The sequence below is a fragment of the Bos javanicus genome, chromosome 5, assembly GCF_032452875.1.
Source record: "Bos javanicus breed banteng chromosome 5, ARS-OSU_banteng_1.0, whole genome shotgun sequence".
In the NCBI taxonomy this organism is placed as follows: domain Eukaryota; kingdom Metazoa; phylum Chordata; class Mammalia; order Artiodactyla; family Bovidae; genus Bos; species Bos javanicus.
This window is the reverse complement of record NC_083872.1, coordinates 31,674,630-31,694,545: the sequence shown is the minus strand read 5'-3', so window position 1 is coordinate 31,694,545 and position 19,916 is coordinate 31,674,630. Positions and strand designations below refer to the sequence as shown.

The 19,916-nt window shown below is 41.6% G+C and overlaps 1 pseudogene; it reads left to right on the top strand.

Annotated features, from left to right (window-relative positions):
* The first annotated feature begins 960 nt into the window (after positions 1–960).
* LOC133248659 (natural resistance-associated macrophage protein 2-like) lies at positions 961–7,140 on the top strand (annotated as a pseudogene).
* Positions 7,141–19,916: the final 12,776 nt, after the last annotated feature.

Genomic DNA, 19,916 nt, shown 5'->3' with positions numbered 1-19,916 from the left:
ACCCTGCATTCCTGCTGCCAGCCACTAATGTGGAATGTCACCTTTCTTAACTTCAAAACTGAGAAAACTCTACATTATGTTGGGCCTTCTGGTTTCTCCAGACTAACAGAGACACACACACACACAAACACACACACACACCCCTCTTTGACTTCCACCTCCAATCTTAATCATGGTTCCATCTCAAGCTCTGAATAGCAATATTTCAATACTCCCTCAGTTAGGGGAGGAACCAGAGATGCTTTCTTCCTTTTAGGAATCATTTAAATGTCTCATTCTCTATCCCAAGCATTAATTTCAGTTGCTAAAATTTTCCATGGCAATTTATTGTTGGAAAGTTATTATTATAACTTATTTATTTATTTATTCTGCAAGTACTTATGGAGGTTTTCCTGTCTATTTGGTATTATCTTTCTGCAATAACTGAGAGAAAAATAATCCTATGCAAGGGTAGATGTTTCTAAAGAATCTAGAGTTACATGAGGTAAATGGGGCATTTGACCTATATAGGGAACATAATGCAGGAGAAACAAGAAAAAGAAAGTATCCTCAGTTTCCAACAAACTGATCAGAGACTGGGCAAAGTTTAAAAATGGCTTTACTAACAGTCACCAGGCCACTTGTCCAAGGAAGTCAAAAGAATGACTTCCCAGGAGAGTGGGATCTGAGTTAATTCAGATCTTTCTCTATGGCGTCTCTCATAGAGTAGATGATGTACATTGCTTATTAGGATTTCCAAGTCTCCTTTTCTTGGACAGTGAAAATAGTCTGACATGAGGGACTGCTTCAGGAATGTGCATGACCTCAGAGTACAACCATTTCCCCAAGAAGTCCTGAGCCCTCTCCTACTGTTCCAGAAGAGTTTACCAGGGATAGTTCTCCTGTTGATGCTCAGCCAAGATTGTCAGATAAACAGTTCACTCAGAAAGTATTTGGGAAAGCACTGTGAGACAGTAAACGATGCAGGAGGTTTGGAGTCAAGCAGACTTGGGTTCAAATCATGACTCCACCATAATGACCTTGAGTAACTGACTTAAAACTCACCGAGTCTAAGTTTCTCTTTTATAAACAGGAGACAATAAAGAATAGCCCAACAACAGAACAGCCTTAGAAAGGGTTAGGAGAGAAGCTGCAAGGTCATTCTTGGCTGTCACGTTGATGGGTTCTGTTTTGCTCATCCTGGTTGACAGTAATTGCAGCTTGGTCTTTGTATTATAGCAGTTAATGAACTAGAGGGAATATAGGGTGTGTTTCCTGGTTTGTGCCCCAGTCGTGACACTCTATTAGATGTCATGCAGTGAGGTGAAACCCAGCACCGTTCTAAGTCTAATTATTATAAACTGATTTCTGTTTATTGGCCTAGTTAAGCTTTTGAAAATGTGTCTACTCTGTGAGTAGATGATACAGCAATGTCTAAGGCTTCCAAGAGAAATGCTGAACCAGGAAAAAGGGTGTATGAGAAGTGCCTCTGAGTGAGTCTCAGTAGATGCTAGTGGCAAGCGCAAGTGATTTTTCTATACATAGGTGAGCACAGAAGCATGATTAGTGTGGGTAATCAAAAATTGACTATATTCTAAGGTGTGTCTCACTGGAGTTATTGTGACACTAATATCAATAAAGCCGTTAGCAGCCATTTTATTTTTTTAGAATATTAATTAAATTCTCTACACATCTATTTTGTATATCTAAAATATAATGTGAAATGTCTGGATACCCGAGTCCTAAACTCTCTGACCTTGTGCTGCTTGGTTTCTTTGGATGGTTCTGTCTTCCTCATTTCCTATGTAGTTGTTGATGAAGGGGGAATTGATGAAGTAAAGAATTCAGCATTCACTAGTACTGTGTTACTCCCTGGTCTCATGTTCCAGAAAAAGCTAATAGCTGTTGTTTGTATGTAGTATGCTACAGTCAAACCCAGCCAGACCCAGGTCCTCCAAGGTCTCCAAGGTCTATTCCTGCCATCCTGTTCAGGCTGTCGCACCCCACAGATCATGCAGGCTGTGGCCACCGTGGGCACCATGATCACGACACGCAACCTCCACCTGCATTCTGCCTTAGTTAAGGTGAGCAAGACCTATCTTATCTCAGTGACTTATGTAGTTCATGGCCTCTCTTCCTTTCGTTACAAGGGACACACCCTTAGTTTACAATTGTTGGAGCCCTGGAGGAGCATGGCGTTTTTCCACAGTTGGACTCGACATACTTGGACTCTGTTTTTACCACCAAGGTGATCAGAGATAACTGACCCCATACAGAAAGGACTAAAGTCCTTCTTAAAAAATCTGTGGGGCACCATGTCATTTTTCCTTAAATCTCAGAAATCTAAGTGGCCTTGTGGAGGTCAGGAGGAAAGAGCCCAACTTGGCTTTTACCAGTCAGTCCAACACAATCATTTGCTGGGAGATTTCAGAGACTTGTTTAATTAAGGTCATTTCCCCCTGAAATCAGGTTGTTTATGTAGGTCAGTGGTTCTTCCAGCCACAGTAACAGAGGGCAGTCATTCAGTCTCTTTTTTCCTATTTTGGATATGTGATGTCATCAAAGGGTCATGACTTCTTACTCAGTGAACCAGGATATAAGTGGAGTCCCACATTTCACGTGATCGGTTGTTTGCCCTCTAAGACTTTCAGCTGACTCCAACTCATGAAATATCACAAGGAAACTTGTTCCAACTAGTCAAAAAATGACCGTCACTATTATCTCTCTAGTACAGACAGGTAGACTGAGCCAATAAGCAGGAAGTTCGATAAGCCTATAAGTACTTCTTCACTGAATCCTGCATTGCTCTGTTTCCTTTATCACCATCTTTGTTACCTCAGTATTTGCCGAAGCATTTTTTGAGAAAACCAACTGGGTAGTAATGAATGTGAGGGTAAAGAAGAGGCCGCCTTGGGGCAGGAAAATGTGACAGTGACTTAGAGCTCAGGAATAGATGTCAGTGCTGCCCCTAAGTCACTGCACTAGCTGTGTTTACAGTCTGGGGCTGTGGCCAAGTCCAGACCCATCATTCCCAGCTTTGGACTGGGAAAGGAGTTTTCCTCAGACAAGGACTGTCTCAAGCTGTTGTTAGTGGCTTTATGTCTGTTTGACTCTTTCTCATCCCCTTTCCCTTCTAAATACTGGTTGCTTTCCAGTCCTGCCTTTTGGTGACAGGTTGGGAGGAGCCAACACACAGGAAATAGAATCTGTGGCTAGACAGGCTGTTTTATCACACTGAATTCTCTGTCCTCCTGACTCCTGATTGCCAATCTAGTTTTGCTCGCTCTTTAGTCTTCCATCATAGGACCTCTGACTCCTGGCTCTGCTCTGACTAAGGACTCCCTATTCTGGGTGCCCTCTCATATCTGAAGCCTTCTAAGGGCCCTCAGCTCCTGTCATCATTTAAAATGACCCAGCATTCATGTATTACCATGCACATTCTAACTCAGGAAGTTTTTGATGACGTGAGGGTATAGAAAAATTACGGAGGAAGACCTCAGTGACACTGCTGCCAGTCTCTTCTGTCATCAATGCGTGTCCAGTGTCTCACCTCCAGCATCCATCTCTTAGATGACCGGTATGTGATCTATAGGAGAGGTCTTCTTCTCTGAGTCCTGGATTCAAAATTAAAAGCTGTTCCTAAACTGCTTTGGTACCAGATTGCAGTCTGTAAAAACAGCAGCAGTCCCCACACTCACCTTTTCCCTGATGATAACCCAACACTAGCTGTGGACATCTACAAAGGCATAAACCTGTTCAAATTTCTGATCTTTGCTCCTGGATCAATATTCTTAGCCTAGTATCTGGTCTTTTCCATGGGTTCACTTCAGAGCTCAGCATATCTTCTCTGGAGTATCTGTTTTCAGAGATTCGGATGCCAAACAGGATTTTGGATTACGTGGAAGGGATTAGAGGATCAGCCAAAAAGATGAATCGATTGTATCAGCAATTCCCAAACTTGTGTTGATAGTACACTGTTCTCTAGGTTTTAATTGGGGTGAGTAAAGAAAGCGCTCTTAGTATTCTTTTTTTTTAATATGTATTCCCCACCCAGCCACAGTGGCTGGAGACTTCATTTATTTATTTATTTTGGCCACACTGTGTGGCATGTGGGATTGAGTTCCCTGACCAGGGTTTGAACACCCCCTACCTCCTACATTGGGGGCATGAAGTCTTAACCAGTGGACTACCAAGAAAGTCCCAGTAAAGTGGTCTTTATTGGGATCTCTTTGTCCCTTTTATCCTGGTTACACTGTAAACCTCCAAGAGTAGAATATATAGTATGTAGCATCTCCAGAATTCATTTGCACTTTCTCTCCATTCCTATGACCATCTTCAAGAATACTGTGTTAAGGAATATGATTTGGGAAATGTGTTGTAAACTTTTTTTTAATAGTTAACATATGAGCTGAGGATAAAGGCTTTAGGAGCCTAGAGAAGAGAAGGGACTAGGCTGAGGAGGAATGGGGGCCCATCCAGCAGAATTTAGGTTGAAAGCCTCTAGAATGAGGTCAGGACCCAAGTCTAGCTTCTGGGACAGTGCCAGCACAGCGCTTGGTAGAGATGGGTGCATAGCCAGGAATGGGGAGAAGTGACACCAAGGATATGTTTGGGGTGTTATCTCAGGTGATCTCTCTCCCTTGCCTCTCCAGGGTGTTGTGCTGGGGTGTTACTTCGGGCCTTCTGCTCTCTGCATCTGGGTGGTGGGGATCCTGGCTGCGGGGCAGAGCTCCACCATGACAGGAACCTATTCCGGCCAGTTTGTCATGGAGGTACGTGCTGCTGTGACTGGGATGGACAAGAGGAAGGAGACGTTGCCCTTTTGTCCCTTCTTAATTCCATGCCTCTAAGATTTTCCTGAACCTCCCCAGACCTTTTTCTGTTTCCTCTTCCAGACATTCATCCTGCTTCTGTGTTTTCTTCCAGGGATTCCTAAACCTAAAATGGTCATGCTTTGCCTGAGTGAGTCTGACCCGCTCTATTGCCATCATCCCCATTGGGCTTGTGGCCATCTTCCAAGATGTGGAGCATCTAACAGGGATGAATGACATCCTGAATGTTCTTCAGAGCTTACAGGTGAGGAGGGAGCTGGGGAAACTCACATCCCATTGAGTCAGGAGGCATTCTGTATTGCCCTTAGGTACCAAGCCTAGTGTGGGTGTGGGGAAAATTCAGAGGAAGAAAGAGGCACAGTCTTGGTCTATGGTGAATGCATATGAAGTCTCTGGAATCTAAAAGGCTTTTAGAAGTGGCTTGTTTTTTTCCTAAGCCTGTTGAATGGGAATTATAAACTGTAATTACATATAGAACACAAAATTATTATTCATTAATCCAAGCAAACATTAAATAATGTAAAGGAGACTGTTGGGTATTATGGAGATTAAGAAGACAAGGCAGATATAAATTTTCTAGACATTGTGAGCATAATTGATGCTAGGTTCATGCTACACATTTCCACATAACCCTCCAGCATGTTGCGATGACAGGAATCATTTCTCACAGAGTAGATGAGGCAGGGTCTGTGGTTCCCTTTTGCTAAAGTGCTGCCCTCTGGGGTGTTACAGGACTCCCAGTAGCCCTATGTGATCTTAGTTTTTTCTTTTGCAGCTTCCTTTTGCTCTCATATCCATCCTCACGTTTACGAGCTTGCAGCCGGTGATGAGCAAATTTGCCAATGGATTGTGAGTGCACTTCTTTTAGTTCCCAGAGATGTGGGGGGAAATGGTATCTTCATCAAACAGGCCAGTCAGAAAATCCATCTTAGGGGAACTATATGCTTGAAGAGGCGACTGCTAGAGCTGCCCCTTTAATCTCTGACTTAGAAAACAGAGACTGCTGGGGGCTTCCCTCATGGTCCAGTGGTTGAGACTCTGCCTTCCAGTGCAGGGGGTGACGGTTCAATCCCAGGTCAGGGGACTAAGATCCCACAGGGACCAACAGGGTGTGACCAAAAATTCAAAATAAATAAACACAACATTGTAAATCAACTATATGTCTATTTTTTAAAAATTAAAGAAAAGAAAATAGAGATAGTGAATGTACCAAAGGAAGGAAAGCACAATTTTTTATTTCTGGGAGAAGTTTTTCAGCTTTTAGGGCTTTAACTCTTCAACTTCAGCCACTGAAAGTTAAAGCATCTTAATTCCATGTTAAATGATCTCGATGAGAGAGGCATAAGCTAATACCTTTTATTAGCTAAAGGATGTGGGATATTTGAAACGAATTGTTGGATCTCTGGGGACTCATTACTTTTTCAGTTGTAGGCTTGTTGCCTTTGTAAGGACTTAAATAATAGAGATTATTTGATAGTGTTTTTCTTTTCCTCTTTCTCCCTATCATTGTGTAACTTTGGCTCATTTAACCTAATTTGTGACATAAGAAGCAATTTTCAGATTATTTTGAAATGCTGCTTACTCCTGTCCTGTAATCCCAAAAAACACAGTGTCTTTTTCTGTTTGTGGAGAGGTTGGACTATTCCACCAATAACTGTGCTGATTCTTTTGACAGAGGCTGGAGGATCGTAGGCAGTATCATGGTCCTTATCTGTTTCATCAATATGTACTTTGTCATGGTTTATGTGCAGGGTCTAGGGCACGTGGCATTGTACGTGGTGGCTGCAGTGGTCAGTGTAGCTTATCTGAGCTTTGTGATTTATTTGGTAAGTCTGGGAGGAGGCAGGGGTGGTCAAGGTGGGGCTAATGCTCAGAAGAGAAAGGACCCAAAAGAGCACGTAGTAATCTGTCTTCAGTTTATGACACAATTTACATGAAATCGTTAAACCAGTTGTGACTAAAGAATATTTTTAACCATAAAATTTTCACTTGATTCGTAAGAGCTGTCATTTTTCTATTTCTGTCACTCTGTCTGGTTTCTATTCCTATAATTCCTAACTAGAGAGTGTAGTATGTTTGAAGAGCTCAAAGAAGATCAGCCGTGTAGAAAGTAGAGAGTGGTACGAGATGGGGTTGGAGAAGGGAGCTGTGTCATGTGATTTCAGATCTTTGGAGGGCAGCACATGTGGGTTCACAGCCCTGCCCAGCTCTACTACTTAATAGCTGTCCAATGATGACACAAGTAAATACTGATAACCTCTTGTTGTATTATTCTAGAATTAATAAAATGATGGTTATAAAACATAGCTCCATAGAAACAGAATGCAAAGTTATGTATTCCTGGATAATCAAAAAAATTGTCAAAAGTCTAGAGTAAATTACGTAAAATTGGTAGTAGTAGTTGCTTTAGTATGGTGGGATGGTGGATATTATTCTTTTCTCTATTTTTCAGTTCTTCTGTAACATTACTTACATTAATGAAAAGCAGCTACAGCAACAACACATCCACCTCCCTATTCTACACAGGTTTCTCTTAAAAACACAGGGCTGAAGGTTAGGGACTTCAGAATTTACACCATATCTATGACAAAGAATGGCAAGGTAGGAGGGTGGAAATGCCCTGCTTATCTCTATAACATTTACCTAGTCCCCATGCCAGTGTCTGCCAGAGGGTAGGTACTTGATTGGGAAAAAAATTTTAGTGAATATTGAAAAATTATGTCTTAGATAGATATATCTCTGCTTTTTTCTTCCCCAGTAAACCATGGGCACACTAAGATTATGCTGACCTATAATATCAGGACTTCTGGTTGTTGGTGTTGTTCAGTCACTAAGTTGTGTCTGACTCATTGTGACACCATGGACTGCAGCATGCCAGCCTTCCCTGTCCATCACCATCTCCCAGAGTTTGTTCAAACTCATGTCCATTGAGTCAGTGATGCCATCCAGCCACCTAGTCCTCTATCATCCCCTTCTCCTCCTGCCCTCAATCTTTCCCAACATTAGAGTCTTTTTCAATGAGTCAGCTCTTCACATGAGGTGGCCAAAGTATTGCAGCTTCAGCTTCAGCATCAGTCCTTCCAATGAAGGACTGGTTGATTTCCTGACTATTCATGGTTGATTTCCTTTAGGATTGGCTGGTTGGATCTTCTTGCAGTCCAAGGGACTCGCAAGAGTCTTCTCCAACACCACAGTTCAAAAGCATCAATTCTTCAGTGCTCAGCTTTCTTTATAGTCCAACTCTCACATCCATACATGATGAATGGAAAAACCAGAGCTTTAACTCTATGGATCTTTGTTGGCAAAGTAATGTCTCTGCTTTTCAGTACGCTGTCTAGGTTTGTCACAGCTTTTCTTCCAAGGAGCAAGTGTCTTTTAATTTCATGGCTACAGTCACTGTCTGTAGTGACTTTGCAGCCCAAAATAAAATAAAATAAAGTCTGTCACTGTTTTCATTGTTTCCCCAACTATGTCATGAAGTTGAAAGTTTGCTGCCATGAGCCATGAACAATGTCAGGATTCTTGGCCTCCGGAGGAAAAGAATTTGATCGTGAGCCAGTGATGAGCTTGATGGTACAGAGCTTTTTGTTTAATAAAGTTTTATTAAAGTATAAAATAGATAGAGAAATCTTCTGACATAGACATCAGAAGGGGACAGAAAGAGTCCCCCATCACTAGTCTTTAGCTATGAGTAATATATCTATTAGCAAACTGCTAATTAGAGAAAGGAAACACCTCAAAATTGAGAGTTGCACCATGCCCCTCACCCACAACATGCATTTTGAGATAGCATTGGCACAAGATGAGTCATCCCCAGGCATAAAGCAATTGACATGAATTGTAAAGAAAGGCAGATTTCCAAGCAAATACATAGCAAATTAATATAGCTTATATGCAGGTCAGGAAGCAACAGTTAGAACTGGACATGGAACAACAGACTGGTTCCAAATAAGAAAAGGAGTACATCAAGGCTATATATTCTCACCCTGCTTATTTAACTAATATGCAGGGTACATCATGAGAAATGCTGGGCTGGAAGAAGCACAAGCTGGAATCAAGATTGCCGGGAGAAATATCAATAACCTCAGATATGCAGATGACACCACCCTTATGGCAGAAAGTGAAGAGGAACTCAAAAGCCTCTTGATGAAAGTGAAAAAGGAGAGTGGAAAAGTTGGCTTAAAGCTCAACATTCAGAAAACTAAGATCATGGCATCTGGTCCCATCACTTTATGGGAAATAGATGGAGAAACGGTGGAAACAGTGTCAGACTTTATTTTTGGGGCTCCAAAATCACTGCAGATAGTGACTGCAGCCATGATATTAAAAGATGCTTACTCCTTGGAAGGAAAGTTATGACCAACCTAGATAGCATATTGAAAAGCAGAGACATTATTTTGCCAACAAAGTTCCGTCTAGTCAAAGCTATGGTTTTTCCAGTGGTCATGTATGGATATAAGAGTTGGACTGTGAAGAAGGCTGAGCGCCGAAGAATTGATGCTTTTGAACTGTGGTGTTGGAGAAGACTCTTGAGAGTCCCATGGATTGCAAGGAGATCCAACCAGTCCATTCTAAAGGAGATCAGCCCTGGGATTTCTTTGGAAGGAATGATGCTGAAGCTGAAACTCCAGTACTTTGGCCACCTCATGCGAAGAGTTGACTCATTGGAAAAGCCTCTGATGCTGAGAGGGATTGGGGGCAGGAGGAGAAGGGGATGACAGAGGATGAGATGGCTGGATGGCATCACTGACTTGATGGACATGAGTTTGTGTGAACTCTAGGAGTTGGTGATGGACAGGGAGGCCTGGCATGCTGGGATTCATGGGGTCGCAAAGAGTCGGACACGACTGAGCAACTGAACTGAACTGAACTGAAGAAAGATATTTCCATGAGAAAAATGCATTGGTTAGCTCAAGGTTTGAGATAAAGCTCAGGCAGAATCAGGTGTCACCATGACAACATAGATTAGAAGAGAAAAGAAAAAAAAGTCTGCCACTAGCAGTTTTATTTCCTCCTGCCACTTGGGGTCTTCTGGCCTCCCTACCAAGACTACCATTAACACCCTCAAAGTGATGGGACCAGAGGCCATGATCTTAGTTTTTTGAATGTTGAGTTTCAAGCCAGCTTTTTCAGTCTCTTCTTTCACCTTCATCAAGAGGCTCTTTAGTTCCTTTTTGCTTTCTGCCATAGGGTGGTGTCATCTGCATATCTGAGGTTATTGATATTTCTGCCAGCAATCTTGATCCCTGCTTGTGATTCTTCCAGCCTGGCATTTCGCATGATGTACTCTGCATATAAGTTAAATAAACAGGGTGACGATACACAGCCTTGACGCACTCCTTTGCTAATTTTGAACCTGTTTATTGTTTCATGTTTGGTTCTAACTGTTGCTTCTTGACCTGCATATAGGTTCCTCAGGAGACAGCTAAGGTGGTCTGGTATTGCCATCTCTGTAAAAATTTTCTATAGTTTGTTGTGATCCACACATTCAAAGGTTTTAGCATAGTCAATAGAGCAGAAGTAGATGTTTTTCTGGAATTCTCTTACTTTTTCTATGATCCAACAGATGTTGGCAATTTGATCTCTGGTTTCTCTGCCTTTTCTAAATCCAACTTGTATATCTAGAAGTTCTCGATTCATGTACTGTTGAAGCCTAGCTTGGAGGATTTTGAGCATGACCTTGCTAGCATGTAAAATGAGTGCAATTGTGCAATAGTTTGAACAATCTTTGGCATTGCCCTTCTTTGGGACTGGAATGAAAATTGATCGTTTCCAGTCCTGTGGCCACTGCTGAGTTTTCCAAATTTGCTGGCATATTGAGTGCATTACTTTAACAGGATCATCTTTTAGGATTTGAAATAGCTCAACTGGAATCCTATCACCTCTACTAGCTTTGTTCATAGTGATGCTTCCTAAGGCACTCTTGACTTCACGCTCCAGGATGTCTGGCTCTAGGTGAATGACCACACCATCATGTTATCCATCATTAAGATCTTTTTTGTATAGTTCTTCTGTGTATTCTTGCCACCTCTTTTTAATATCTTCTGCTTCTGTTAGGTCCATACCATTTCTGTCCTTTATTGTGCCTATTTTTGCATGAAATGTTCCCTTGGTATCTCTAATTTTCTTGAAGAGATCTCTAGTCTTTCCCATTCTATTGTTTTCCTCTATTTCTTTGCACCATTCAGTTAGGAAGGCTTTCTTATCTCTCCTTGCTATTCTTTGGAACTCTACAAATTCAGATGGGTATATCTTTCCTATTCTCCTTTGCCTTTCACTTCTCTTCTTTTCTCAGCTATTTGTGAGGCCTCCTCTGACAGCCATTTTGCCTTTTTGCATTTCTTTTTCTTGGGGATGGTTTTGAACACTGCCTCTTGCACAATGTTACGAATCTCCATCCATAGTTCTTCGGGCACTCTAACAGAACTAATCCCTTGAATCTATTTGTCACTTCTACTGTATAATCATAAATGATTTGCTTTAGGTCATACCTGAATAACCTAGCAGTTTTCCCTACTTTCTTCAATTTAAGTCTGAATTTTGCAATAAGGAGTTCCTGATCTGAGCCACACTCAGCTCCTGGTCTTGTTTTTGCTGGGAATATCATGGGTATAATAAAACAATGAATATAAATTATAAACTATAATATCATCAGAATGGAATATAAAAGAGTTGGCCAGGAGTGATAAAAATATATTTATTGTCTAATTCCTCTTCCACTTTTAATTTAAGTTCAGAGTAACTTACATTTTTTAGCATAAGGATCAGTTCCCAGTAAAGACTTACATTGGGAAATTAGGTTCTCAGTCTTGTCTTTGTTCCTATTGCTAGTAGGTCATCCGGTGTGGGTTATTTTTGTTTGCCTTGGTTCCATTTATCACTAATAATATAGAGTGGCTGTTAAAATTCCTAGGTAATGAAAGGAAGCTGCAAGTTAGCTATTGAAATGTTCAGTTCAGTTCAGTTCAGTCCCTCAGTCATGTCCAACTCTTTGCGACCCCATGAATAGCAGCACGCCAGGCCTCCCTGTCCATCACCAACTCGTGGAGTTTACTCAAACTCATGTCCATTGAGTCAGTGATGTCTTCCAGCTATCTCATCCTCTGTCATCCCCTTCTCCTCCTGCCTCCAATCTTTCCCAGCATTGGGGTCTTTTCAAATGAGTCAGTTCTTCATAACAGGCAGCCAAAGTATTGGAGTTTCAGCTTCAGCATCAGTCCTTCCAATGAATATTCAGGACTGATTTCCTTTAGGATGGACTGGTTGGATCTCCTTGCAGTCCAAGAGACTCTCAAGAGTCTTCTCCAACACCACAGTTCAAAAGCATCAATTCTTCAGCACTCAGCTTTCTTTATAGTTCAACTCTCACATCCATCCATGACTACTGGAAAAATCATTCCTTTGAGTAGATAGACTTTTGTTGGCAAAGTAATGTCTCTGCTTTTTAATATGCTGTCTACGTTGGTCTTAACTTTTCTTCCAAGGAGCAAGCATCTTTTAATTTCATGGCTGCAATCACCATCTGCAGTGATTTTGGAGCCCCCCAAAAATAAAGTCAGCCACTGTTTCCACTGTTTCCCCATCTATTTGCCATGAAGTGATGGGACCAGATGCCATGATCTTAGTTTTCTGAATGTAAGCCAACTTTTCACTCTCCTTTTTCACTTTCATCAAGAGTATCAGTTGGTATTAGTTGGATCGTTCTAATTCTGAAGTCTCTTGTTGATGAGTGATATTTTTGTCTAAAAGCCCAGTGCTTCTTGACAGCCTGGCCATATTTCTCCCCACTGTTACCATCTTTGACACCCAGGCACCTGATGTTGTTATCAACTGTACTCTTCCTCCTTGTATCTTTCCCCCTCTCTCCTTTTCTTGCTGTCTAACATTTTTCCTTTCTCTTCTTTCTTAATCATTAGATGTTCTCCATGTCAAGTTTTCCTTTCAACCATAAAACTGCAAGTCCTTGAAAATCAAAAGAACAGTCTTCACTTTTCTGAAAAGTTCATCATTTCACAACAATTACCATGTCAAACCGTCTCCCGGAGATGCCCTCTCACTCTTCTTTATTTCTCTGAAAGTGGCCACAGTGGTTTGGCTGTCCTCCATTCCCACACGACGTGACAAGGCCAGTGGGGCCAGCTCCTGGTGGTCGTTACCTTCGCTGGAGATGAACTGAGACTCTAAGCCTGAGACTAAACATGACGTTCCTGCTGCTCCTTATCACCACTTCTCATCTCTGTCCCCTGTCTCTTTTCCTCCAGCTTTTCAGTCTCAGAGTTACCTGTCACCACCCACAGTCCCTGCAGAGCCCAGAGATTTCTCCCTGAAGGAAAGGTTCTGGAGAAATCAGAGGAATTAATAAAGACTGCAACCAACTCCCAACTTGTGCTGATGTCCCAGGGGGTGAAGAGCATGGGTGTTCTCTCATTAGAATTGTTGAATCTTCCAAGTAATAGCTCGTTTAGGAGCATCCTGTGTCTTCCTGTTCCTTTTAATAATAATATATTTCCCAAATTTAATAGGGGAAATTCTTTATCTTGTAAATATGAGGAGTGGGAGATCTATTTAAAAAACGTTATGGAGGTAACTCCACAGGTTTACCTGGAGAATGCTGTCCCCTGTGATCAGACACTGACAGGGCTTCCCATCTGGAGCCTCAGGCCCCTCGGAGGGCGGGGCAGACCGGACCCTCCTCCCTCAGGTGGGCCTCCCCCGGGGCAATCCGCATGTGGGCCCACCTCAGAGCAGAAGTCTGTACTGGCCAATGGCAGGTAGCTGGCTAGAGATATGAACAAAAGAAAAGTGACTAAAAGCTTGGGACCACCCCGGGGGCGGCCTCAGGAGCCTGGCCCAACCCAACAGCACCTCTAGGGAGCGACACATCTGCAGGAGCTCTTGTGGTCCGGATGCTGCCGGAAAGACAGAGGAAGAAGTCCTGAAGAGGGTGGAAGGCCTGGGTGTGGGCGTTACGGAGAGAGGCCGCTAGAGGGCGCGGAAGCTCTGAGGCTCTAGGGCCAGAGTTGCAGCCTTGGAGATGGGGTCAGCCCACTCAGAGCCCAGAGAGGAGGGGTTGGTTACCGAAGGCCTCTGACTCTCTGGCCCACATTCCCTTGCGTCACAGAAGGACAGAGAGAGGTCTGCCTTCAGCATCTGATGGGGTACTTCCAGCCTGGTCTTCCAACCCAGTGGGCAGCCGTCTGCAGTCTGACTGCCTTTTGTGTCTCGAGAGATAGGACTTGGGACCCAGAAATACGTTGACTCTTAAGCTTTCAGTTTTCAAGCTGCAGGCTGCGTGGGTGGTGGCATGTGGAAAACTGGCATGGTGGCCATGAATGTGGAGTGTGTGAAAGTGGTGGTATTTTGGCGAGTGGAGAGTTCTTCCTTGTGCCCTCTTTCTGGAGATTTCTCCCCAGACCTCCCTCTTCCCTCTCCATCTGAGCCTCTTCCTCCTGTCCCCACACCCCTGCCAGGTGGAAGTGACCCTAATGTTCATAGCAGCATTATTTACAGTACTATTTACAAAACATGGAAGCAACATAAATGTCCATCGATGGGTGAATGGATAAAGAAAGAAGATGTGATACATACATACATATATATATATATATATATATATATATATATATATATATGATGGGATATTACTCAGCCATAAAAAAGAATTAAATAATGCTGTTTGCACCAACAGAGACAGACCCAGAGATTATCATACTAAGTAAGCCAATATATGATATTGCTTCTATGTTGAATCTATAAAATGATACAAATGAACTTATTTATAAAACAGAAACAGACTCACAACCACAGATATTGTTATCAAAGGGAAAAGGGGGGTAGGTAAGGGATAAATTAGAAAGTTGGGATTAACAATACACACTACTATGAATAATATAGATAACCAATAAGGACCTACTGTATAGCACAGGAAATTCTACTTTGTACTTTGTAATAACCTATAACGGAAAAGAATCTGAAAAGGAATATATATATATATATATATATATACACACGAAGTCGCTTCTTTCATATCCAACTCTTTGCAACCCTATGGACTATAACTTGCCAGGCTCCTCTGTCCATGGGATTCTCCAGGCAAGAGTACTGGAGTGGGTTGCCAGGCCCTTTTCCAGGGGATCTTCCTGATCCAGGGATCAAACCCATGTCTCATGTCTCCTGCATTGAAGGCAGGTTCTTTATCACTAGCACCATCTGTAAAGTATATATATATATAACTGGATCACTATGTTTTATACCTGAAACTAACATGATATTGTAAATCAACTATACTTCAATTTTTTAAATTTTTTCTAAGATTTTCAATTACAGGAAAAAAAAAAATCTTTTGAGTATCCAAACCAACATTTGCCTAAGATCAGTATCTGGTTCTCTAATGAATTCTCTACAAAAAGAAGACAGAGATGCCCAGTGGGCTTCCCTTAAAGTGGGGAAACACAACAGCCCCCTTTGAATGGTCCTTCATACTATCCACTATGGTGAATGAACTGAAGATTGAATCACCAATCGTGTAAGCAGGTATGGCCAGTATCCTGGGACAAGCATGCACTTGTCCATTAACTTGGGGCCATCCCATTCAAGTTAGCTTATCCTCTTTAGCAGGGAATGGGTCACTGCCAGAGGAACTAATTAATGGAGAAGGGCATAGACTGTGAGGATGAACTCTTGAGAACCCCACAGAAAACCCCCAGACTCGAGCTTTACCCATCATATAATGTGTCCCACGTGTTATTAACTGTGCTGTGGAAACATTGCAGGACATTCTCCATACCGCATTCTACTCTTAGGAATTCAAAATGCTTGTTAAAGTAAATCAACTTGTAACTCTCAAATGAACATCTTTGGACACTAACCTTTCTTGAGATATAATTTGAGAAATGGAGCTCTTGGGTATGTGATTATAGCTGAAGAGCTAGTTTTCACTATTGAGAGTAAGGGAAGCTAGACACAAAAGAGGACCTGTAAAGTTCAACCACAGGGAAACACCAGTGGTTTCAGATTTCAGGAAAGTGGTTGCCCTGGGGGAAGCCGGTTCTGCAGGGGTGGTCATGAGCTCTGCTGGGACACAGTAGTATTTATTTCACTTCTTGGTCTAGTTCCTGGTTGCCTGAATATATTTATTCCTGAAAAGTAATCAAGCTTTATAGCTATGATTTTTACATATACCTCAATGGATGTTATACTTAAACAAAATTTGACTTCAAGAAAAGAACTGTTTTGAGGTGGAGACAGGAGTTGGAGTTAGACCTGTGGACCACCTACACTCTGTGGCACCTACACTCTGTGGGAGAGAGGTGAGGTGCTTGTAGTGTAGGGCATGGCTAAGAGAATGAGGTTCAGAGCCGGATAGAACTGGATTTGAATCCCCATTTTGAGGCTTCAGGCTATGTAAGCAACAAGAAGAGCGAAGGGTTAGGCCAGAGAAACAGTCAGGGGACAGACCGTGAAAGATTCTGTAAAGTCAAGATAAGGGTTTTGGTTTTCATTCTTAGCTTAGGTAGAGAGACAACAACAAAATCTCAAAATGCTTCATGTTCAATGCAGTACACATCTTTATCATGAAGGAGAAAAAAGACTGAACCGAATTCTGAAAATAAATCTTAAAATCGTGGTAGAAAAACCAGAAGGGGACAGAGAAAGCAAGACTACACAATCTTGACACAGATTCTTCACAACATGTAAGAGCTTGCACAGCCAGTAGCAGGTTTGGAAGTAGATGAACTCGGGTGGTGCTAGTGGTAAAGAACCCCCTGCCAGTGCAGGAGAAGTATGAGACAGGGGTTCAACCCCTGGGTTGGGAAGACCCCCTGGAGGAGGAAATGGCAACCCACTCCAGTATTCTGGCCTGGAGAATCCCATGGACAGAGGAATCCCTAGTCCTTGGGGTCACAAAGAGTCGGACACAACTGAAGCGACTTAGCACGCAAGAACGAAATTTTATTTGAGGGGTGAAAGGAAATTCCTTTCACTTCAAGTCAGTCAGAGACTGCTTTCTGTCCATCCCCTCACAAAGAAAAGAAAAAACTTTTTTTAAAAACTGTCTCCCTGTCCTATCACTATTACCATAGACAAATATCCACATGAAATATTCTCTTCTCCAGCTGGCAGATGCCCTAAATCAATTAGCATTATTCCTTTGACAGCTATGCATTTAATAGAAATATAAGGTTCTTACTTGATCATGCTTACTTAAAAATAAATAGGATTTTTATACTGATAACCATGGTAATTGAAATACTTGTAAAATGAAATAAAACCTCCCAAAACCTAGTAAACAGTTTACTTTGAAAGAAAAAGGCACTAAGAAAATAATAACTAGTTGAGACTAACAATGAGGATGGCAATTTAAAAGTATAAAATGAAAAACAGAATTTGACTCAGTTTAAAATTGGTACCATCATTCAACAATTGTAGATATTAGAATACATTGAGAGATCACAGTATAAAGGGAGAATGAATAAGATGGATTGAGAAATTTTATCCAATAATATTAGTACTGCTATATCTTTTTGAAAATTCCTCAAATATATAAAGGATTTTTCCAGAGAAATGAAATTAGAGCTGTGCTTGCATTACCTCAAAAGAAAACCAACCATTATGTTGATTTCTGGGAACTTTGAAATATGTGCTAAGAAGGAAAAATTGTAAGAACTTGAACAATATCCATTTGGTTCTACACCTATGATTTATAAGCAGGCAATTTTTGTTCTTAGAGAATATGATAAACAAACAATTACACAATATTCTTAGCGTAACTGTGAAGTATATAAGAGTATAAACTGATAAAATATGCTAAACCTGTGTCTTTTCTCTGTTAAAAATTGTTTTGTGCTAAACTAACTTTTTTAAACTGGTCATCTATTAAATCTTAGGGGCAAGGTGAACAATTTAATCAATTAGTCTTGACTACATGTCCTCTGACCTTTTAATACAAATAGAAGAATGGATCCTATGAGTCACATTTTTTTAAACATTAATTTCTGGGTATGGCTTCCCTGGTGGCTCAGACGGTAACAGAATCCACCTGCAGTGTAGGAAACCTGGGTTCGATTCCTCGGTTGGGAAGATCTGCTGGAGAAGAGAATGGCTACCCACTTCAGTACTCTTGCCTGGAAAATTCCAGAGACTGGCAGGCTACAGTCCATGGGGTCACAAAGTGTCAGACACGACTGAATGACTAACACTTTCACTTTCTGTGTTTCTCCATGAGGAAAAAAAATGAAAACGTTAATTTTTTTGTGTCATCACAGATAAAAAAGAAAACCTGCTTTTACATTTCCAGTGTCATTACGTCACATATTAAAACTAAGTGACAACTAACACTCCAATCTCTCTTTTAACAAGCAACAGATATACATTAGAACATGATGACCCAGAAAAATTACCAGTGAGGTGTCCAAAAGAGAGTGGGGGTCAGGAGTCCAAATATGACTAGATTTGCCAGTCAGTATCTGAAGGACACTACTAGCACATTCTAAAACCACCAGAACCTCTTTTTTCTTATCCATGTAGTATCACATACTATATCTACCTCCTAACATTCTTTTCGGAGAAGGCAATGGCACCCTACTCCAGCACTCTTGCCTGGAAAATCCCATGGATGGAGGAGCCTGGTAGGCTGCAGTCCATGAGGTCCCTAAGAGTCAGACACGACTGAGAGACTTCACTTTCACTTTTCACTTTCATGCAATGGAGAAGGAAATGGCAACCCACTCCAGTGTTCTTGCCTGGAGAAACCCAGGGACAGAGAAGCCTGGTAGGAGGCCATCTCTGGGGTTGCACAGAGTCGGACACGACTGAAGTGACTTAGCAGGAGCAACATTCTTTGAATGATAAAACAGATAACAAAAAAAAACAGATGACATGAAGTTGACTAGTAGAGATATATTTGGTATATTTGAGATAATCTTGGAATAGCACAACTGGTTTAAAAGATAAGTTACCTAACACGAAATCTACTATATGGAAATTCCCTCCTAGTATCACGTGGACATTTCAGGAATGGCCTGGCCCCTGACAGAAGCCACACTCTGTGCTTTGGGCTGATGCTCTTTTGTACATCTCCTGTCTTTTTCTTTTCTTTCAGCTGAGGCTGGCGTTCTTAACCTGGCAGTTGTGGGTAAGGATTAGGGGATACCAAAGCTTCCCTGAAATGTACACAAAATGGTGTGTGGATTTGGGTCATTTTTCTGTGGAAATGCTTCATGTATCTTTGCCGATCATTGAAAGGGTTTTGCATTCTGTCCTTCAACCATTCAACTAATGTTAACTGTGTTCCTGTGTATTGCTATGCGCTGGGCACAGTTCTAAATACTGGTGATACAAAGACAGCAGCCGTGTCTTTATGAAGCTAACATTCTCAATCCCAAAAAGGCTAGGAAGCCCCAACCTAAAGCTTAAGGTAACTTGTTACGGCTGTTCTCGTATGCCAAAAATGAATAGTTACTCTTCTTGACTGTTCTGTGAGTGGATATCTTCTGAATCATATATAAGCATTAAGACTTGTATTTGTTATCTTAAAGAAGTAACTATGGAAAATCATGTTTATTACTTCTAAAATTGTAACTATATATAAAACTATATATACATATGCATGTATATATACTTATACATGAATTATATATTTGTGTATGTATGCTAAGTAACTTCAGTCATGTCCGATTCTGCATACCTGTGGACTATAACTCGCCAAGCTCCTCTGTCCATGGGATTCTCCAGGCAAGAATACTGGAGTGGGTTGCTGTGCCCTCCACCAGTGTATCTTCCCAACACAGGGATCAAACCCACATCTCTTATGTCTCCTGCCTTGGCAGGTGGTTTCTTTACCGCTAGCAGTACCTGGGAAACCCGTACATGCGCATGCAAGCCTGCTAAGTTGCTTCAGTCGTGTCCAACTCTTTGAGACTCTAAGGACTGTAGCCCGCCAGGCTCCTCTGTCCATGAAATTCTCCAGGCAAGAATACTGGAGTGGATTCCCATGCCCTCCTCTAGCAGATCTTCCCAACCCAGAGATCAAAGTCTTACATCTCTGAACTGGCAGGTAGGTTCTTAACCATTATTGCCACCTGAGAAGCCCTATGTATATATGTG